The 23,925-nt window shown below is 39.1% G+C and overlaps 1 long non-coding RNA gene across 8 annotated transcripts in view; it reads right to left on the reverse strand.

Annotated features, from left to right (window-relative positions):
- LOC308632264 overlaps positions 1–22,091 on the reverse strand; it is a 167,755-nt gene extending 145,664 nt beyond the window's left edge. The window contains exons 1-3 of one of the 8 annotated variants that reach the window (XR_014018462.1): positions 22,051–22,091; positions 12,821–12,854; positions 12,161–12,290 (exon numbers count right to left, since the gene is read on the reverse strand). This is a non-coding gene — a long non-coding RNA (uncharacterized lncRNA). Of the gene's footprint in view, positions 1–12,160; positions 12,291–12,801; positions 12,855–21,814; positions 22,000–22,050 lie in introns of those variants that run through there. The other 7 variants (XR_014018463.1, XR_014018464.1, XR_014018466.1 and 4 more) reach the window with 7 other exon arrangements.
- Positions 22,092–23,925: the final 1,834 nt, after the last annotated feature.

The following is a 23,925-nucleotide window of genomic DNA, read 5'->3' on the forward strand; positions in this document are numbered from 1 at the left end:
CCCAACATAAGCAACTGTCTCTCAGCTATTTGCTCCAGATAAAACCTCCATGCTGGATATATGGACAGAATTTGTCCACTTGATGCTGTTGACGCCTGAGGAAGGTAGCCCAACCCAGTCAATCTGGGATTACAGACCATCCTCGGGTGAAATGCAGAGAAAGATGGAGAGGCACTAAGTGTGTTCAACCAGTATCGCCAAAAATAAAGTCATTTCTTTCAGGATATAGTAAACTAAAAGTGTTTTATAACTCCACATGCATATTTTCAACATTCCAGTTGTTTCTTATGAGGGTCTTAAATCTATCAAACTAAAGACATAAAATTAGGATAAAATGCAGCAAACACAAATATTACCATTTTCAGTGAAGTCATCAACTGAGATCTTTCCTCCCCTAAATTTAGGCCTTGTGCGATGCACTGGTTTAGTAGGAATTTGACTTATATATTTTTTCTCACATTATTGAGCCGGAAAAATCTGAAACAACAAAATGCTCTTTGAGCTACCCCTAAAACAAGTCAGTAGTTCATACAGTTCAACTCGCGGATTTTCATGTTAAGAACAACCACCACCAAAAACTAAGAAAGCCAAAAAACATCTTTCTGACATTAAAATATTTCTCCTCTTTAGAATAAAATAAATATCCACATTTTCCCCCCCTCCCTTAAATTCTGTCATCTAGTGATTAAAGAGCCAAAACAGAATAATTTCCCTATTCTACAAATGGTTGATGAATAATAACTCAAGTTTTTTTTTTTTTGCTTTTCCCTTCTCATCCCTCACCCCTGCAAAAAGGGGAAAGAAAGATAACAACTTTAAAAATAACTCAGATATAAGGTCTACAGATTTTTAAAAAAATAATTTAAGATGAAAAACACTCAAGATAAATGGACATAATTTTAAGATCTAGTTAGAATATAGCAAGAAATCTCTTCCAGCCCAGTGTTCATTTTTAGTAGCACAAGAGATACTTTATATTTTCTTGGCCATGTTGAAGCCATTCAAACACTACTGCTATAGCGTTTTCTTGGCACTTCATAACCTTTATTTCACAGTTTCAACTTTTTGAAGAACTTTATTCATCACCCCAGCTCAAAAAACTAGTAGCCACATTTTAAGTATGCTGCCACCAAGTGGCAGTCCTACTACAGTCCCCTGATCCAAATCTTAAAACCTTTGGCTTTGCCTGCCAGTCACAAGTAGATCTCTACTAATACCTTTTTTCTTTATAGACTTATTAGGCCTTTTTTACCAATTTATTTTCCCACTGTCGACACATCAAAAACAGTTATATGTGCAGTTACCTAATAATATATTTCCTTGTCCTCTAGTATAAATTCCTTCAGAATGAAAATTCTAAGTAGAAACAGAATTGCCTTCCATATGTGAGACACTTAGCCATGTTTAAATAGATAAACTCAAAGATGACATTCTAGATCAACTTTTAAGGAAATGAACGTTTAAGGTACGTACAACTAAGTACCTTTTTTAATTAATTCTAAGCTTTTCTTTAAATTGTCTTATCTCAATTACTAAGCTTGGCATCAAAATCCCTTCTCAGCAATTTCTCCAAAACTCCTGAGTTCCCTCCCATTCAAGTAACCCTCTGGGTTTCACGTTAACATCCATACATTATCATCCTGTCTCACTAACAGATATTCTAGGCACTTCATCTAGGAATGAATTCAGGGTTCAATGCTTGTTTCTTGTCCTTCATGTGACAGCATGAAGCCTTTTCTATTTCTCTACAAACTAGATGCTGCTTAATCTCTACTTTATTCATTTCTGTCCCAACTTCCCTAATCCCTAATCAGCTATTTCAAGCATCTGGCAGAACTGGTTAAAACACATTTCTATAGAGGATTTAATCAGTTACACCAAGCTCTCAACTACCTTATAAAATGCTCAGAACTCTCAGCCTTGGGAATTATCTCTGATACATTAAGAACACGAAAGCTTCAAAAATTGTAGCTTTGGAATCCGCTCCCTTATACAGAGCAAATATCTTCTATTGAAAGAAGTTATGTAACTTTTTTTTTATGGCTTACATTGTTTCATGACAGGGGAGTTTTCCATAATGCTTTTGGGGCATATTTTACAATCCATTCAAACTCAAAACAACTATACGTACAGCTTCTATAAGACAGGAGCATGGGATGGTTTAAAAAGTAATATTAATAAATCAGTCCCAGAGGTGCTCTTCCAACACAAAATGCCTAAACCCCTCTTTTCCTCTTCTTTTGAATTCTCTGCCCACTTCCTGCCCTTTCCTCCATGTCCCACCAGCCTCTCCTTCCTTCATCATTTTCTTGATGTCTGAGTTTGCTGCTGCTAAGTGGGCTCTCTGCCCAGCCTCCTGCCTGTCATACTCCCAGGAGGGATTCACATTCAGCACCTCTGTCTGTGTCAGCTTACCATTGCTGTAACAAAATACCTGAGAAAATCAACTTAAAGGAGGAAAGGCTTGTTTGGGCTCATAATTTCAGAGGTTTTAGTCCATGGTCACTTAGCTATGTTGCTTTGGGCCTGTGGCCACTGTACATCAAGGCAGAAGCATGTGTCAAAGGAGGCCTAGTCACATGAAATCCAGAAACAACGACAGAGAGAGAAAAAAGGAGAGAGGAAAGGTCTTGATTCTCCTTCAGGGAGACACCCCCAGTGCCCTAACTTCCTTCAACTAGGCCCCACCTCCTGAAAGTTTCACCAGCACCCTCCGCACCACCGCAGGCTGAGGACCAAGCCTTTTCCACATGTGCCTTTGGGGCACATTTCAGACCCAAACCATAACCATCTAAAACCTCTACCTGTGCGGAGCAATTCTAGCCACACCCATTGACAGTCTTGCTCCATGAGAAAAAAAAGGTAATCAAGGCACAAATGGGATTTTTCATTACAGAAGAATAGAGATTTGATTTATCCCCAAATGTTTAAAGTACTTATATATTTTCTCTCCCTCTTTCATTACCATGTCTATGGATCTAAAAGCCAGGAAGACTGACTCTGATGCAAACTCAACCGCTCAAGTTTTTTTGGCCTGTAAATTTAGGGAATTGGATTAGTCAAACCATAAGGCATCTTTCAGCTTACAATTAACGGATACCTCCCTAACAAAGCAAATTCAACTCATGTCTGATTAAAGAATAATAACACTTAACAGGGCACCATTTTTTAACTGTTTCCCATACACGAGACACTACATACACTGTATAATCACAGCCACAGAATCTCTTGTGTGCTTGCCACTTGGAGAGCACTTTGTGTACATTTTGTCACCTGTCCCCCCCTTGATGATATCACGAAATATGTGCTTTTTCAAATAGAAAATCAAGGCAATTGGAAAACTGGCACTCTGAATCAGTTCCCATGGAATACCATCAAGTTATCCAATAGGATCACGAACAGATTCTCTCGTGGTTGGTTCTTACAAATAGAGAGCACTGTGTCCATGTGCAAATTTATATCCAAATAGAAAAACGTTCAGAGAAATGGAATGGCTTTAAGCAAGCGTTCTATCAACAGAATGCTTTATATAAATTAGTCCCTTACAATAGAAATGACATAAAAACATGCTAATGTTGTAACATTAAATATAAAAATGGCTATTAGAATATTATTAATTTTTTTATTTCTAGAAATTCTTTTCCTCAATTTGCTTGCTCTTCACCCATATTTACACTGTGTTATAAAATATGTTATTCTGCATTCTGCATTCTATAGCCAGTTTTTTCCAAAATCTGAACTGAAGGTTTTAAAAAATCTTTTTACTGGTGCATAAAAACTATATTTAACATTGGGATTCACTGAGGCATATTTATGCATGCACATAAAATAATTTGATCAAATTCATTCCTCAGTACTTCCTTTTTCTCTCCCCTCCTCCTGGTCCCCTTCCTCTATCCTACTGGTCTCCCTTCTATTTTTATGAGATTCCTTTTACTCCCTTATTTCTCTCTAGCTTCCACATATGAGAGAGAACCTACAACCCTTGACTTTCAGAGTCTGAATTATTTCACTTACCATGATGTGCTCAAATTCTGTTCATTTTCTTGAAAATGACATGATTTAATTCTTCTTCGTGCTAGTATACAACTCTATTGTGTATATATACTATGTTTTCTTCATCAATTTATCTGTTGACAGACACCTAGGCTGGTTCCAGAATTCAGCTATTGTGAGTCATGCTGCTATCAACATAGGTATGCACATATCACTATAGTATGCTGATTTTAGTTCTTTGTGGTAGATATTGAGGAGTGGTATAACTGGATCCTACGCTGGTTCCATTCCTAGTCTGGTGAGGACCTCCACCGCACTTGTACTAATTGACAATCCCAACAATAGTATATAAATGTTCCTTTTTCCCACATTCTTTTCAGCATTTATTCATATTTGCATTTTTGATGATTGCCATTCTAACTGAAGGGAGCTGACATCTCAGTGTGTCTTCATTTGTAGTTCCCTATGGCAAAAGATGTTAGACAGCTTTTCATATAATTGCTGGCCATTCGTACTTTTTCTTTTGAGAAGTGTCTTTTTTACTTAATTTGCCCATTTATTGATTGGGTTACTTACTCATTTATTTATTTACTTATTTATTTGGCTTTAAGTTTTTTGAGTTCTTTATAAATTCTGGCTATTAATCCTCTGTCAGAAGAGTGGCTGACAAAGATTTTCTCCCATTGAAAGTCTCTCCCTTAACACTATTAATGATTTCCTTTGCTGCAAAGATGCTTTATAATTTGATGCCATCCTATTTATGGGTTCTTGGTATTATTTCCAGATCACTAGGAATCCTTTTGGGGAAGTCACTGCCTGTATATATATGTTGGAGTGTTTTCCCTGTATTTCCTTTTAGTAGTTGCAAAGTTTCTGGTCTAATTCCTAAGTCTTCGATTCCTTTTAGGTTGGCTTTTGTGCCAGGTGAGAGACAGGGATGTAGTTTCAATCTTCTACATACGAATATTCAGTTTCCTAGCACCATTTGTGGAAAAGGCTGTCTTTCCTCCAATGTGTGTGCTTGGTACTTTTGTCAAGGATCAGATGACTGTATCTGTGTGGGTTTGTCTCTGTCTCTTCTATTGTATTGCATTGGTCTATGTGTCTGTTTTTATGCCAGTACCATGCAGCTTTAGTTACTAGTATAATTTGAAATTAGGGATTGTGATGGCCTCCAGCATTGTTCTTTATGCTTAAAATCGTCTTGGCAAAATCTGGAGGTTTTTTAATGTCTTATTTTGTGATCTTTTTTTTTTTTTTTTAATGCAGGCTCTTGCTAATGGCACTTTTTTTTCTGTGCAAAAGCCTAATTGCTATTGACTTTTTTTTTTTTTACTGTAAAAAACTAATCTCAGAATTTTACTTGTAGAAAATCTTTGAGGCCTAAGGGAAGATGGATCTCACAAATAATGATTTTTGTTTGGTCTATCAGTGAATGGAAATATTATTGATATTAAATTTTTTTAAAATTCTATCAATTTGAGAGTCTTCAGTTCACCTAGATGGTATCAATTTGATCTACAAAGCTTCAAGACATGGCACATGGTCACTAGTTTTCAAGGAATATTTTTCCTCCTTATTTCTGAACAAGGGTTTGAGACAGTATTCCTCAAAGTCCCCAGAATGGACAGGTTTCTAGGTTTATTTGTAGTCTCTTCTATTAAATTTCCTACTCCAGGTGGGCCATGAGCTTTGTCTTCCAAACCTACAAGACCTCAACAACGAAAGCAATGTTTCATCCAGAAAATCCCCTCATGGTGGTAGCTGGACTCCACCTGTCTCCCACCTTCACTCACTTCTAGGCACAACTAGATTTTATGCCTTGAAAGCTCATTAACAAATTCTAAAAATTTTCCTAAAATATTTTTATGCATATTTGTTTTCAGTGGAGGGTCAGTCCAGGCACCTTGGTTACCATCTGGGCAAGTTATTTTATATTATGGATGAAACACAAGTTCCATATCTATGATGAATTCAATGTTAGCAACAATATTCAATCTATAGCTTGTTACTAAGAGTGAATGAGATCACTATGTGAAATGCACTTTGAACATTGGGTGTTACAGAAACATTAGCCATGCATTTACTTGTTTCTTTATTCATTCATGGATATTGTAAAAATGCCTACTGTGTACACATTCTAGGTACAAAGGATATGGTAACAATAGAGAAAAGGTGTGAGGAAAAGAGAGTGAAGGATAGGTCTGGTAGAAGGTTACAATGTATGTCAACCCATTACAGTTTCTGAGCCCTCATTACATGGGGGAAGCCAGAACTGCATATTCTGATTCAACTCCTTTGGCCTGCATTGGCCATATAGGACTTGGATTAGACAGTCTGAGACTGTCTGTGAGATCCTGGATGCTTTGTGAATTAGCAAGTATCACATCAAGGTCAAAGGAACTTCTATGGCAGAGACGGAGGGTGTAGGGTGAGAGAATGTTGCTTCTCATCACAGTTCTTATGAATGATCTGACTTATTACCATGTGTATATATTGCTTTATGAAATATAATAACAAGAAAAAATCTTAGAATTATGCCATTGGCTAATGAATTCTAATGCATAACACGCACATAGGCAGGAAGGCCTGGGGCCTCTACTAAACAACACCTCCTAAACCGAGATAAACCTAGAAGACCACCTATATTTGCAAGTGAGTGAGATGAGTGACTAGATGAATGAATGGAATGGGAAGTCATATTTTAAAAAGCAGCACAGGTAGCATTAAGACTAGAACACGGAGGGTCCACAGATCCCCTGCATGAGAATTCCAGAAATCCTGGGGCATACATACCCCTACCAGGGTAGAGACTTGGTGAACTGGGCTTGGGGTGAATTTTAGCTCCCACAAGCCTCTTGGCTGGGCCTCTTTATGAAGCAAAAAGCCTGTACCACTGGGTAAGAATTCCCTGAGCGAAGAGCACAGGCTTGGACCCAGAACCTGAGTTCTAATCTTCCCTCCTCTTCTTACTAACAATCTGGCCAGGTATTAAACTTCCAGGTTTCTCATAAGTAAAGTGGAAATAAAGTACCTGTCCAAACATGTTGTGAAGCTCTGGTGAGTGAAGGCAGATAACACTGACACTGAGAATATAGCTTTTACACAGTACCTCTCAGTCAATGTTTGCTGTCTTCCACATCCTTGCCTTGCTCACTGTGGGCACATTTGCAAAAAAGTATTTCCTTTTTTACAATAACTGAACTATAGTATCTGCATAGATTTCATCTTCCAGGAGACACAGCACTGAATGGTGGACAGTGAAACCCCTTTCCAAGTGACACCTCTGACACATGTCAACTCGAAAATAAGGAACCCAGAGCAGTTCACTTCACCTTGAGTGTCAAGTTTCTTTGGCTCTATATTGAAACATTAATACTGTATAACCCTGACCTAGTGTTTAAATGAGATAGTATACACGGGAGTGTTTTATTTGGAAAGCACTCACCAATCAGAACATGCCAAAGTAACTGAAGATCATAAAGCACAAGGCCATTTCTGTTCTTTTCTTGAATCTATAAACAAAGAAGCATTCGCTAAATACTTTTGAATTAATATATAAACAAATTTGTCAGCAAAGGAGAGTTTAACAGTGTTTTCAAAATAAATGAGACATTATCAAACTAAAAACCTTCTTCATAGCAAAGGAAACCATCAAGAGCATGAAAAGAGAGCCTACAGAATGGGAGAAAATCTTTGCCACCTGCACCTCAGATAGAGCATTAATCTCCAGGATGTACAAAGAACTCAAAAAACTTACCACCAACACAACAAATAACCCAATCAATAAATGAGCAAAGGAACTAAACAGGCACTTCACAGGAGAAGAAATACAAATGGTCAAAAAAAATGAAAAAAATGTTCAGCATCTCTAGCAGTCAGAGAAATACAAATTAAAACTACACAGAGATTTCCATCTCACTCCAGTGAGAAGGGCAATTATGAAAAATGCAAGCAACAATAAATGTTGGTAACGATGTGGGAGAAGAGATACACTCATACATTGCTGGTGGGACAGAAAATTGGTGCAGCCACTCTGGAAAGCAGTATGGAGATTCCTCAGAAAACAAGGAATGGAACCACCAATTGACCTGGATATACCACTCCACAGTATATATCCAAAGGAGTTAAAATCAGTATACTATAGTGACACATTCACATCAATGTTTATAGGAGCTCAACTCATAATAGCTAAGCTATGGTGTCAACCTAGGTGCCCCTCAAACGAATAAAGAAACCATGGTATATATACACAATGGAATATTACTCAGCCATAAAAAAAGAATGACTTTATGACTTTTGTTGGTAAATGCAAGGATCTGGAGACAATCATGCTAAGTGAAATAAGTCAATCCCTCAAAATCAAAGGTCAAATGTTCTCTCTGATATGCAGATGCTAATGCACCTCAAGATTGGGGAAGGGGAAGAATAGAAGTTCTGTGGATTACACAAAGGGGAATGAAGGAGAGGGAGAGGGAATAGGAAAGATAGTGGCATGAATCAGACATAACTTTCCTATGTTCATATATGAATGCCTGATCAGTTAAAATCCACATCATGTACAACCACAAGAATGGGATTCTAATTAGAATAAGTTATACCCCACGTTTGTATAATATGTCAAAATACTCTCTACTATCATGTTCTAAAAAGAACAAATTTAAAAAAAATAATAATCAGAGAAAGCAGGTCTTCACCTCCACTGCACACTGCTCAAACTGAGGAGCTTTAAAAATACTGCTACCTGTGTCCCACCCCTACACCACTAGAGTAGAATTTGTCTAGGGTGTGGCCCATATTCCTAGATTTGTAAAGCTCCCGTAATAGATTCCAGTACGCAGCCATGGTTGAGAACTCTGCTTCATTTCATGAGCCTGAGCAGTAACACAGATGCTAATACCTGGCCTTTCTGACCCCCCTCCCCCTTGCCATGACCTTCCATGAAGGATGGAAGGAGAAATGACTCATTTTCTCAACCTCCATTAAATTTAGGGATGACGGTGCCCAGGGCTGGACTAAGGGACAGCCTGATGGGCAGGAAGAAGTGACTTCCTTAATGCTTTCACCATTCTGATGAGAAGAGAAAAATGCACCTTGTGCATCTCCTCGCCCTTGACCTTCCCACCTTGAACACCATGTGTGGCTGGACCTGCCATGGACCATCAGAGAAAGGCCAACCAAGGGGAGCTCAGAGGCATCATCCTTGAACTGCAGAGCCTCTGCATCAACCTTCGCAATCACCCATCTCCAACCTTCTAGTTACATAAGAAAAACAAACTCCCAATTTGTTTAAGCCCCTGAAACCCAGCTTTCGGTTACATGCAGCTGAACACAATCCTAACTGACAGGAGAAGATCCCGTCTGGTTTCTTTTTCCCAATCTCCAAGAACGACGCCTATAGATGAAACACGTTTATGTAAAAGTGAATACAGGTTTATTTACAGAGTGATAAGTTTGCTTTAGAAGAAATGAGAAGAGCAGCTTATTTTAAGGTGTGGCCTCCTATAATTAAAAGAAAAAAAATGCTCCAAAATTGTTCTGGCTCTAGAAACTCCCATGGGGAAAGCATGAGAAGGGGCTTTCACTGATTATGTCCTGGAAATTTTTCTTCCTTGATTGTTTCTTTACAAAAGTGCATGACTTATTAAAGACCTGCATGAGAGGAAAAAGTATCCTGCATTCCCAGCCCACTCACTGTTCCCTCCCAAACATGGGTGACTGCTTAAGGAGCAATAGATAGGATCACCCCTGGATGACTCTGGGGGCTCTTTCTGCATTGCCTGGCAATGAGCTCACTAATCTGGTGACTTTCCCAACAGTTTTGCCTTTCCAGTGACTCTCCTGGTGCTATTCGCACTGGTAGATGATTATTAGCACACCTTGGAGCAACTAGCTTTGCTGGCAAGATGAGTGTCCTCTCTAGCAGGGCAACCTCACGAGATCAAAGGACTCCATTCTCACACTATTGGTAAGAGGCCCTCCACTTTCAAAATCCCTGTAAACAGGAGAGAAGCAAGACAGGAGAGGTCATCTTCTGGAGATCGACCCAAGGAGCGTACAACCATGTCCAGCTCCCTGTAGGTCATGGAAGAGTTGAAGAAACAGCTGTGCTTATCCACGGCCGATCCCTGCCTATCAGCTCCAGCCTGCACCTTGCAGTTGAACTCTTCATTACACACTAAAGCAGAAGGTTTCCTGCACTGATGTGAGCTCATCCAAGTCTCTTTCTCCTATTTCCCACTCCTCATTTGGGGTCTCCACCAGATAAGCTAGATAGTCAAAAGCTAGAAATTCCTGTTGCAAAATAACATATTATCTTGGCTTTACTCTGCCAAAAATAAAAAGCAAGCATAAAGACACTCTTCTGCTCCCACAGTTCAATACCTATGAATTGGCATGGAAGGTCCGCCATATTGTAAGCCCCAACAACTAGTCTGGTGGCATTGTTGTGGTCCCCATCGCACCCAAGTGAAGCCTTGGCACCATACTGCTTTACTTTCTGCTCCCCAAATGCAATTTCATGATTCAAAAAGCCCAACAAGAATTACCTAGCTAGTTATTTAAAATAAAGTTCCCCAGAATTTGCTTCAAGAAAACATGATCCTTTAGCTCTGGGACAGGACTTGATTTCACAAATATAAAATGTGATTTTTAATGACTCAACAAGTTTGAGAAAAAATGATGAATAGTAAAGAGGGATAAACACCATTGTCATATTTTGATTTTGTTTAAAACATGCCAGTCCCTCAAAGCCTCACTCAAATCTCTCATCTCTCAGGCTCTGGGACCATTCCAATCCCTGGTTCCCTCACCTTCACTTGGCACCAGGCAGTCTGTCCTATGGCCCATGTTACATTTAACCCATGGGCCCTAAACAGAGGTGTGCATCAGAATTACTTGGGGTTGGTGCTCTTAAAGTACACAAGTCAAGGTGCCTTTCCTTCTGTTGACTTCTTTATCCAGAAGAAACGGGGTGAGTCTGAGGTTGATATATTTTGAAAACAACTCTCCGAATGCCCATCCTCTTTTACCCCTACCTCACACCACATTTTTTTGGACATTCCTACACTGATGATACTATTAAATATTCAAGGACAAAAACTGTCTGACACTTGTTTCTAGTTTCCACATGGTTTATTGCATCATCATGAGTTTGACAGGATGAATGTTCCATCAAGATATGTGAATAGCTTGTAAGATTTATCAATAATTGATTGGAAACTACAAAACAATGGCCTCTATAGCGATCAATAATTAATTTTAATCCAGCTTTCATTCCTCACCCATACATTCCCACTATGCCTGTTTGTTTCAAATTCTAAAATATCTGAGGAATCTATTTCCCATGTGGTAATGCTGCTCTACTGATACTCAAAGCTAGTAATAGGTGCCATGTGCATTAGGAGCGCTGCCTCAGTCAGCAAGGTCTTTAGAGTGGATATGTTCAAAATCTGCCTGGAGGGCTGGAAATCAGCACAATCCCAGCCCTAGTTCATGTTTTAACAAAACCCAGAATTCTCTGTGAATTCTGACTTCCATGTCAAAGCAGAATCCTTTGTGTTCTACTATATTTATGTGGTCATATTGGGCCTTTCCCAAAGGGAGACAGAGTAAGCTAAGAATTCTGCAATTGTAGAAACTTAAGAGCCTCTGAGGGCAATATCTAGATTTTTCCAGAAAAAATTTCCTTGGTAATGAGAAAGGAGTGAGTTTTTTAAAAAATTATTTTCTTTGCTAATCTCTATATTTAATTTCTACAACTGTGCTTTTAATTATTAATTCATTTTATAAATTTATGGGGTTCCATGTGACAATTTGATACAAATGTACAGTGTTTAATAATTAAGTCAGTGTAGTTAACATTTCTATCTCCTTAAACATTTGAAAAGTTTTGTTAACATGTAATAATTATACACATTTATGGGTTATTACCTGTGATAGCTCAATGTATGTACATAATGCTGCACTAACCAACCAGAGATACACTGATTTGTCTGTGGAATATTTTCTTTTTGACTAAACTTTAGAGAAAACTGTGATAGCCATAGAGAGGCCATGTGAGACTTCCTTCTGGAATCCTAGAAAAAAGATGACCCTGATAACTTTTTCAAGGTGAAATTAGACACAACTAGACCCAACTGACAGAGTACAAGTTGGAACTCACCTCAAGGCTATTTATCCTAAAGGCCACTGTTCTGTTCTTCCAGAGCTCATCCTTAATGGAAGGAATGGAAGCCCACCTTAGAAATCACCCCAGCGTCCTTTGCAGTGAGAACCTCCTGTGCTTCAGGCTCCTAGAAAATAAGACTTTAGGGTCAGGCCAGCACAAAGAAAGCTAGATACTCTAAGCTTCATCCAAAGGGCAAAGCCTAAATAGGACATTTCCATGGTGACCCTCATGTCCACCTTATGCTAGTGGACAACCCCTTGCCCTCAATCAGTAGCAGTTAAAAAATGTACATACCCACCATTTGACCTGCATTTGCTCAACCCCAGAGCAGGAGATTCTGTAGAACTGGTCTGGTGAAGTTGTCAAGTAGGGAAGTTCATTCCATCAACACTAAATGGTTCATGAAAACCACTCAGGACTAGCAGGGGTGGGCGGCAAAGGCACACAGTAAAAGAACGTGATTTGGACTGAACTTCAAGGACGGGAACAGATGCCATATTTCTCAATGATGAGAAAGGGATGAAGTTGGAATCTCACTGGGTGGGGAAGTATAAAGTGGGGAAAACAGAGCACAAGGCCAAGAGTTCTAGGAAAGCTGGTATAAGGACGTCCACCTTAAAAGTGACTTTTCTTACCTGAAGTGCAGATCTAAACCAGCTAGAGTTCAGAGCCTGACTGCAGAGTCTCTCTATGGGAGTGTACAAAGGGGAGATAAGTCAGAAGTGACAATTTTGGAAGAGTTCAAGAAAACGACAGTCAGTATCTCTTAATATGTATTATTGCTATGTTTTAATCTCTCTGACCATATTAAAAATTAAAATTAAGAATTTTTAACTTAGAGCAGATTTATAAGCTAATTGGCTAAATCTCTGCCTCCCTGTGTGCAGTTTCAACCTCATTTACCCATGAAAAATTAAGACCCTGTATAAGCTAAAGATGCATGGTCACACCTACAGTTAACAATGAGTAGCAGAGGGATGAAAGGTACTAGGGGTTTATGTCTCATAAGGGCACCTAAGTCCTAAAGATGACTTGGAATCATGCTGTTAATCACCCTAAAGGAATTAGTGTCAGCTTAGTTCTTCTGGGAGATAGCCTGGATCAGTGCTTCTCAAACTTGAGTGTGCATGAGAGTCTCCCGGGGAACCTGTAAAAACATAAATGGCTCAGCTCCAATCCCAGAAATTCTGACTCAGATCTGGAGAGGGCTCAAGAATGCCTTTCTAACAAGTTCCTGGGTGATTCTGATGCTGCAGATCTGGGACTGGTCCATATCATTTCTGGGGGTCTGAATTTTGTGACTGGTAATCTGGTCCCATCCAAATTATTCTACCCTACATCCCACATGTTGAGGAATGTGGTTTCCATCTGTGGCTAGTAGAATGATGAAGTGATGCAGTAAGAAATTCAATTCAAATATGAGAGCAAAAGCTGGGAAAGTGATGCATACATTTATCTGTTTCTCAGAACTCCAAAAATATACAAAGAAGCTTTGCCTCAACCCATGTTGAACTCAAGATTTGAGGCCTAGGGGAAATACTATTCATATCTTTGAAATAATACATCATTTCTACAAATACCTGTTCCTTCCTTCCTTTATTCCTTCTTTCTTTCCTTCCTTCCATCTTTCTATTTTTCCTTCCTCCCTTTCTTCCCTTCCTAGTTTTCTACCATCTTTCCTTCTAGAATCACTGAATCAAAAAATGTTAAACAAACTAAATAAAATTGACCAAGTACAAGCTGGCACTGGCCTCCAGGCTATGTAGCTGAAGGCCGCCATTTTGTTTTTCTGGAGCTCCTCCCTAGCGGGAGGGATGAACGCCACCCACCTTGGAAATCTCCCCACCATCCTTTGCAGTGGTGAGTTCCTGTGGCTCAGGTTCCTACTCCATCATCAGAAGTAAGACTTTAGAATCTGGCCAGTACAAAGACATGGATGGCCATCAAAGTCATCCATCTCACTGTCAATGGCATGCATCACTCTGATGCTTCAAGCCCTATAGACACACATCATTTTGTGTGATTTATGGTCCTAATTAGATCCCAGTGGCAGTATTCCATCAGCTAACAATGCATATCCTAATCACCTTTTCTTCATACAAATGATTTCCTTAACTTTGCATGCATAACTTAACAGCCTTTATTTTAAAAACTCATGTTAACAGCTTTCCTGTGGTAACCAGTAGGGGTGCTATGATAAGAATCTAATTTGCTGTAAAAATGACTCATTTGTCAAATAAGCATTAAAATAATTGTTCCCCTTTTGACTGTTACCCTGCTGTTTCCAGTCATTTTCCAAAACTAAATTATTTACTCATTTGAAAGTTCAGCTGTGCATATTTTAATTGATATTCCCTCATAGGACTCATATTGTTAATGACAATAATTAACCCGAAAAGGCTGCTAAATAATTATGCTGGAAAGATATGAAGTATTTGCACAGAAAGTAAAATCAGCATTTGAAAAACTATCAAAATGTAAAACTTTCATATTTTATGGCAAACCATGGTAATAGTTCATAATCAAATTAAAGAGAGAAAGGGAGAATGTAGATCATATGATTTGATGCAGAATACTTTATGTTTTCAATATAGAAAAGTAGTCTAGCTAACAAGATTACTCTGTCATCTCAGTAAGCTCCCAATATTACTATTCTAGCTGGCAATATAAATTGTTCTCTGGCACTTTACATGGCTTGGAACTGGAGCCAACTAGCTCTTAATAATAATATTTAACCCATATTCACTTCCTCTCTGCTACATAAATCTCTCCTGTGATGGGCTTAACAAGCTCCACACACATCTAACAGAGAACCAACAACAGACAGATTGTACCCTTTTCCCAAGAAAGGCAGCCATCTCTCAACTTGTTGATAAGAAATGACATTCTGTGGGGCCCAATAAGAGCAGAACTCAGAAGGAGCTCTTGTCTCTGAAATTTGTCAAATTAGAAAGACAAAGAAAGGATCACAGAGGGTCTTAGACTCACTGAGGTATGTTCTTCCCTGGACAGTTTACCAGGATTCTATTACCTAAAATCCACAAGTTTATATACCCACGTATATGGCTGAAGACCATTTATCAAGTGGACTTATAGGATTGCTACATTCACAGGCATCTTCAAGTGGGTAGCAGAACCTTGCTGTGAGTTCCATGAATGCTTTTGAGTTAAGTCAAGAAGCAATCTTTAAAAGCACAGAAGTACTAGAATATTGGTTAAGGTCTACATTGGTATATTGATCCATGTCTCCCCTCAAGAACAGTCAATTGGACATCAAATAATCTCTGTCATTGCTTCGGTTTCTTCTATTTTTATCTTACAGGTGATACCACTGGTGGCATAATAATGTTGTAATAAAAGTGATGATAATACTTTGTATTTATATCATCTATTTTTTGCTCACAGGTGCAAAGACTAAATGCTAATGGGGAGCAGAAGAATAACTTATGAATATGTGACCATGCCTTACTTCCACAAATACCTCCTGAAAGCACTAAATCCATGAAATAACTGATACCTAGAGTAAATGGTGAGTATGATCCTAATTACACTTGTCATCAAATAAAATTGCACCATGCATAAATAAGATTTAATTTTAATATATATTTAGATTGCTCATTATTATCTGTATTATTTCTTCAAAAGTTACTCTGTGCTTAGCACTGGCAAAATAGAGACAAACAGGATAGACTCGGTTCTAAAAAACTCAAATAATTCAGTAACTCAATGTTGTAATAGAAGTGATGATAACACTTTGTATTTATATCATCTATTTTTTTCACAGCAAGTTTCTGCTACCCACTTCAATTCAGTAAAAATTCAAATAATTCAGTCTGAGTTCCTAACATTCTGGCAATTAAGCCAGGGAGTATATAAGTAATCTTATTTCTAGTTAAGATGGTACAGAGTGAGGACACTTTGCTGCAATCCCTCTCTCCAAATCTTCAGAAATAATACAAAGACATAATTGGTCTTGATAGTAAAGTTTCTTGGATCAGAAATACAAAGTGGTGAGGTTGGCTGGAGCCACTGGTCAACTGGGCTCCAGCATTGAAAGCAAGCACTGGAGCTAATAATCAGTTCCACATAAAACGAGAGTTTGAAGTTGGAAACTAAGCAAAACTGATAAAAAATTGAAAATAGATGTCTACGTATCAACAAAGGAAAAATTAACTTACTAAATATATCAACTCCTCAACCACTGGCAAGGCAAACATCTACATCTGTGTCTTCTTTAAAGACTTCAAGTAAAATTTCATAATAATTTTTGGAAAGTTTTTTCTGTGCATTATTATAATCTTTTTACAATTATATTTTAAAATTATATTTTGCTTTTTTTTACTAAAAAAATAGACTTTGGAACACTAGAAAGTTACTGAATTATGTGAGTTTTTTAGATTTTTTTTTCAGTAGGTTATCTCAGAAATATTCTATGTAAGAAAATAAAGTTTCTGTGATTAAGGGGAAAAAATTGAGAGTAGAGATTGGAAACTACGGCCATATTTTGTTTGACACTACTGCTGTCAACCTATTACACAAGGTAAAGAGGTGATGAGCTTTATAAAGAACTGAGTTAAGCCATTCATTGACTCAGTGCCTGAATCTCTCACATTCCTACTATTATCTTGAAGAAGAATTAAGAATACTATTATTATGAGATCTGAGCCACACTCAGGGTAGAAGGAGGAAAGGATAAGGTAGCGGTAACCACAAAACAAAAGACAAGACAAGGTGCTCACTGAGGGATAGAAATAAGAGTGGAGCGTTCAAAATTTCACAAAATTATGAAACACATGGGATGATCTAATGCTGAGAGAAATAGCTGAAAATTAAGACTAGAAATATGAATTCATGCCATGGATAATTAATTTTTAGAACAAAATATGACCAAGTCGGTATATAAGTGTATTTAAGGTAATTGATTAAAATTGAAATCGCAGTCTTTGTTTAAATGAGACAAGAAATTTTGAAACAAGAACAGGTAGAAATAATATAAGATCATGAATGCCTGAAAAAAAATCAATTAGGAATCTTAAATATAAAAATATGGTCATTGAAATTATGAAAGGAACTTAATAGATAAGTTAAAATTGAGACTGGATAAGATCAAGAGCAGCAATTGGATTTGTTTGCCTCTGGAAAACAAATGTGAGGATAATTAAAAGATACAGGTTCTAGACAGAGATGCTCTAACGCAGGGGCAGTAAGCTAAGCCCAGCCATGGCCCATATCCAGTCTTCTGCCTGTTTTTATACAGACTATGAACCAAGAGTGGTATTTACAGCTATTAAGAGTTGAGAAAAAAATATATATCAATAATATTTTGTGACATATGAAAATCCAATTTTCAGTATCCATACATAAAGCTCTATAAGAACACAGGCACATTGGTTGGCTTATGTTTTATAACTACTCTCAGCCATGGTGGAATTGAGCAAGGAGAACTGAGTGCCCCCACTCCCCAGGCTGCTATAGTCACAATCTGGCTCTTTACAGAAGTTTCCAGACTCCCACCCTAACATCCCAGTTACAGTAAAAACACAGGAAATGGCATAGAAACTATATGTGAGAAGACAATAACTAAGAATTTTCCAGAATTAAGAAAAAAACCCACTAGTGACAGTGATTTTTAATACTTTGCTTCTTAAGTGTTCTTTATTTTGTGAATATTGATGGGGGCTTTGTCAGGCCATCATTGAGGTTTGCAATCCAAGGTCCATGGTCACTTATATAGTTACAATGAATTGACCAATTAAGTAGATAACTCATCAATCCAGTCAACCATCTGTTGTTGGCTCATTGAAATGTTTGTTTATTTCTACTCAATAGCGTTTAGAAACTTAAATCCTACCCATCTCAAAAGTTCTTAAGGCTTCTCCATCTATCCACCTCACCAAATCCCTGCCTTCTCCTGAGGCCTTGTCCGATGAACTATCTAGCTCACTCAATTCCTTCAGCCAGATGTGCCTTTTGCATCTTTCCTGACACTATCTTTTAAGTTTCAATTTTTCAAGATTTAGTGACTACATTTTCTTATTCCTTTAGTTTTAATTCTGCAAATATGTATTGCCTTCCAAGTGTTCCTTGAACATTTGAAAGCATAAAGGAGACCAAAGTGAACAAGAAACTTCTCCTGCCTTCAAGGATCTTACTGTACCTACAGAGAAGCAGGCAATTAAAATGCATAATAATAAGTGCCCAAATCAAGGGAACATCTGAAGACACATGATAGTTGGGACCAGAGTGTAGTCAGGGGAGGTTTCTTGGGAAAGGAAGATCTTAATTGAAACACCAATGTGAGTAGGAGTAGCTGGGAAAGGGTGGTGAGGAAGATAACAGAATTCTAGTTAGAAAGATCAGCAGGTAAGAGTGTGCATAGAATTTCAGAAAGTGTGCACCTTGGAAAGTAGAGGCTGAGGTACAGGCAGTGGGTGAGTCATAAATGAAACTGGAAAGGCAAACAGGAGACAGATCATGAAAAACCACTTGAATGCTTACCAAGAAAATTGGAAATTTCTCACAGGCAGAAGGGAAGGTTTTAAATAGCACTGGGCAGAGGGCAATACAATCACATTTGAACTTTGCAAAGATAGAAAGTTATCTCAGCAGGGAATATTGTATGGTGAGGGAAGGTGAGCAGAGATACAAGCAGAGAAAGGTGATCTGGTTGCAGGAAGCGGAAGAAGTTCTCTGTTATGCCTTCTATCTTTTCTGTGAAGCGAGACACAATGTCATCTCATAAGGGATATGAAAAGATGTAGGACACGTAAAGAGAGGAGATGTTTGACTCATGATGTCACAGCTGTCATAAAAAATAGGATAAAGAGACAAAGAGTTGATTAGCAGAATAAAAAGGACTGCCAAGAACATCTAGATGGAGACCTTGGATTTTCAGCAGCCCCATCCACTCAGCAGCCTGGCACAGAGAAGACAGAGAGAGGAGCAAGAACCCACAACTGGGAGTTTGACTTGGCATGTGTGACAGAAAAATAAGGAGCCTGAGGAGCTGAAGAGCCTTTTAAAAGAGTGATTTAAAATGAACCATGGGACCAGGATGAGTAGGGAAGAAGATACAAGAAACCAGAGATCTGTAGGACTGGAAAATGTTAAGTGACCTGAATATCAATGATGCTGAGACCCCAGAGGGACAGGAAGACAAGGTGGGATTGTAAAATAGCAGTGACTTCATCAGCAAAGCAGTGACTGGTGACACCATCGTCTGGAGGATAGCCATGGGAGCAAAGAGATGGAGGCTAAAATTAGGAACTGGAGTGAAGAAGAAGCTGGGTGGTCAGTGTGTCAGCAGATCATCACATGGATGATGTTTTAACCCTGGGTGATGGATGATCTTGGCTTGAGGACAGAGAGACGGACTGAGGAAGTCTCCATTGGAAAAGAAGATATCATGCAGAAAGTGAACAATTACAAGAGGCAGAGGACAGTATCATCGAATAATATGAAGGGCTGGGGATGTCGCTTAGTGGTAAATGCTTTGCATGAGGCCCTACCACTGTAAACAATTTAGAGAATAAATATAGATAAATAACTGAATGGTAGGTCTCAAAGGAGAAAAGGCAACTATACATAAATGATGAGGAGGGCAGCGTTATTATCATCCAGGTAACTCCCAGGCCAGAATCTTGTAATATGAAGGTGATGGAAACCAGTACAGAAGAAATCATGTCCCTAGGACAAAGCCAGACTAGAAAATGGACGACATATTAGGGAAGAGATTAAAAATACATGTGAAGATGTGAAATTGGTGTCAACATACCTTATATATAATCAGAGATATGATAAATTGTGGTATAAACGTGTATTAAGAATTGTAATGCAAAAATAAATAAATTTTTAAAAAACCATGTGAAATAAATGATCCTCAAAGGCAGGCTCTAGGAGGCAAAGTGGAAGGACTTGGAACAGAAGGAGCTCCAGAGACGTTGGGTCAGTTCAAGTTATATCCTCCATCCATCCATTCAACAAATGGTTATTACAAGTGCCTTCCCAGGATCACGCCATGGGCCCAGTCCTGAGGAAGTACAGATGGAGACGAGTCCTCTTTCCCCAAGGCACTCTTCATCCATTCATTACAAGTTACACAGAAACTCCTGATCAGTCTCTCCATGACATCATGGTGAAAGCAAAGACTGGTGGGAGATTTTGTAGAGGATATTATAATGTGTTTTCCAAGAAGATATGACACAGTCAAAACACTGACCTCCTACAGTAGTTCTGATGCAAACTGAGAAGTAGGCAGCACAGGCCACTTCCAGCTCTGTGCAAAACACACAAGGAGGGGAACCCAACCAGGTTCCCTGGGTTCTAGTTCGCCAAACCAGTCTTCAAGTGCCAGCATGGAAAATGAATGAGAATAACACACAGACTTTACCATCACTGTGTGACTGTCCCTTTAGCAGACTTAAAGCTCTCAGAAATAGGAGTCCTCCCTTGATTTTTAATATATTTTTAAAATTTTTTCGAAATTTATTTATTTATTATTTTGTAACACTGTTCATAGCACAGTGTCTGGCACACAGTGGATGTGCGATAACATTTGTGGCGCTGAACTGAACTGAACCAAATAACTGACATTTGTATGATATTTAACAGTTGACCAAATAGCTTCACATCAATTATCCACGGGTTATAAAAACTGTGCAAGGTAATCATTTGCATCGGTCCATTCTCTGGAATGCTCTCCACCAGGTAGAATCAGCATAATTATTCCCCTCACTTTACCTATGAGAAAAGTGAGATTCAAAAGTTATGTGACTTGCCCCCGACTGTATAAAATCAGTCACTGGTGGAGACAGGATCAGAACCCATCAAATCCTAGACAGTTCCTACCCCAAAAGGCCACAGCCAGAAGGAAGTTAATTTCTTGGTGGTCAGTGAGTGTGAGAAAGAAGAAAAATTATGATAGTGATATTATATAGTTGAATAGCATTCGTAGTGCAGTAACGATATTAATAATAGCAATCACTTACTGTCCCTCTGTTCTGTGCTAGGCTTTACCTACCCAAACAGAAAAGCCTGTAGGATACCTGACATTGTTCTATTTTATAAATGAAGAAACTAAGAATCAGAGAAGTTAGCTAATTTGCTTGAGGTTACAGAGCAAGCGACATATTGCCTCTCCAACCCCATGTTCCTACCATCCTGTTCTCCCTCATAAATCAGCCCCTGGTTGCTCTCTTGCATAAATCTTTAACCCGAAGTGTTGTGAAATTCATGGCCAGAAAGAATTTGGGCTGTCTTATGATGTGATTGTTTTGTGATGTGAGTTCTGAGACTCAACCACACCTCCTGGCCATTATTCTCTAATATTGAGGGGAGAAGGGTAGGGAACACGGAAGTGAACAAAAAAGAACAGCAAATTAAGAAAGAGAGAGAGAGAGAAAAAAAACATACATTCATTCATTCAATATTTAGTGAGTCTCACTATGCTCTGGCCTTGACCTTGACTGGGAATGAAGAAAAGTGTGAAGCAGACAAAATCTACAGAACTCCAGCTCGAGGTCCCTAATCTTGTTCCAGGCACGGCTACCCCCACCCCCACCCTCCAGCTATTCCCACCTCCACAAACGACACTAAAGTTCTGTCCCCAAGTGCTGAGTGCAGACAGGTTGCCTTGTAATCAGAACATACACACAGATATCCAGGAACTCAATTTTTTGGAAAACTGTCCCCTTACGGCCATTTGCGAGAACTCCCAGCCATCATTAGCATTAGTCAGAGGTTACACGCAGCGAGGAGAAGAAAGCAGATGGAGCGAGCTTCGAGACACCAGCGCTGAACGACGCATGCGCAGAAGGTGAGTTGCTCCACCCACCTCCGCTGAGCCCACCACGTGCTGAAGCTAAAGGGCTGCGGGGAAGGGTTACCTTTCCACTTGGGCCTTCAGACATGGTTGTTTCCTTTTAAAGGGCTTTTGCAATGCTGCCCGCCCCTCCTCCCACAGGGCAGAGCTCCTGCTCCTGGTTGCCAAGCCTATTTTTATGGTCTGTCTCCAAAACAAGTGCAAAATAGTGTTGGCCTCAGAGCGTCCTCCCTCTCTCTGGCCACTGGAACACCATCTGCGAGTTGAGTGGGAACAGTAAACACCGCAGGTTAAGTAATTCATTACTAATATTTTCCTTGAGCTCTGAAACTTTTTAAACAAACAACAACAACAATTGTATCATAATAACCTTCCAGAGGTTAACAGCCAGCAGGTGGCCGGGCTCAGTGGAAATGCAAACCAGACAGCTGTTTGATTATAAACTGTTGATTCTTAGGGCGATCTGGGGGAAACTTCTTGCCGAAAAAGGGTCTTCTCTTAAAACTCCCTAATGAAACAACACATAAATGTCAAAATGACAAAAATAAGGAAGTGTGTCATAGACTAAGCATTTTAATGTCCTTTCTGGCTTCCTCCTGAGTGTACTCTGGACCTAGCCACATTTAATGGCACCGATTCTTAAAGAGGCGGTGCACAGCATGAATTTTTATGACCCAAATAAAACTTGAAGAGAGTCACTTTCTCTGCCATAGTCAGTGTCCTCAGCAGATGTGTGGGAGGTTCAGGTTTCACACCAGTCACCAGAGCCAGCATTTTACCTGGAGCCAGAGGCTGAGCAGAGTGTGTAGATGAGAGGAAGGAAAGAAACCCTGAGAGGGGTCCTGTTATCCTGTCTGTGTCTAAGCCATGAAGACATGGTGGAGATTCCCTCCGGAAGCCTCAGCAAAGTGCGAGAAAATTCCGAGGGCTGATAAAATGTTGGAGGAGGATGGTGGATGAAAAGCTTCTAATCAAAACCTTACGTTGACACCACGCGGCCCCACGGATGGATGGCTATGACTGTTTTCGTCCCCGGATGATGAAATGAGACAAAAGAAAATCACTCCCAAAATCAGTATTTAATTACTGGTCTATTATGTTACAATCAAAAACATTTCAGAAAGTTCATAAAAGAAAAAAAAAGTTTAAGCTTTTTTACATGGAAATAGGCGGCAAGTGGTAAAATATAAAAATCTTGGGGCTTCAAGGGAAAAAAAAAAGCTATGCAATGGCAGTCGCCTATTTTTTTTTTTTTTAAATAAAGGAGAAATAAAGAACAAAAATGAAAAGTGTAAAATGGAGAACTTCACAGATCCTAGCTTCATTGTAATAAATTAGTAGGAAGGTGAGATTCCAGAGTGTGAGAAAAGGTATTTTTTTGGTTTGACACTTGTTCAGTGGGGTTTTCTGACCTAACCCTATAAGCAAGAGGTGGCAATGAGGCACAGCTTCAGAGATAAGATGGGCAGGAAAAGAAGGAAGCACCCATCATGTTTAGGAGCCCCCAAGGCTTTCTGCTAGTGTCACAGAAGAACCAAGACTGGGGAGTAAAGTGATAAAAACAGATTTTTATTTTTTAAAAAGTATGGCAATAGGGAAAAAAGAGACTTCAGTATAGAACTAGGCTTCATTCCAAAAACAGGGAGGAAAAGTGGGAATTTAGAGCCCAGAAGTGGGAGGAAGGGAGGAGCTCATGGATGGGAAATGTCTAAGAGCAAAGATCAGGGTGAGGGGAGACTCTGGCTGATGGGGCTCTTGCTGAATTCAGGCCAAAGTGCTCACATCCACAGGGAGTGGAGGACGAGGAACCCGATCAGACACCAGGGTGCTCAGACATTAAGTTGAGGGGATTCTGGCTAAATGAACTGGGCAGGATCTGTGCTAAAACTGGACAAGACAGAGATGAATATGGAAAGCCAAAAGTCAAGGCCTAGCTGGG

This window comes from Spermophilus citellus (assembly GCF_964194105.1).
Source record: "Spermophilus citellus genome assembly, chromosome: 13".
NCBI classification, from domain to species: domain Eukaryota; kingdom Metazoa; phylum Chordata; class Mammalia; order Rodentia; family Sciuridae; genus Spermophilus; species Spermophilus citellus.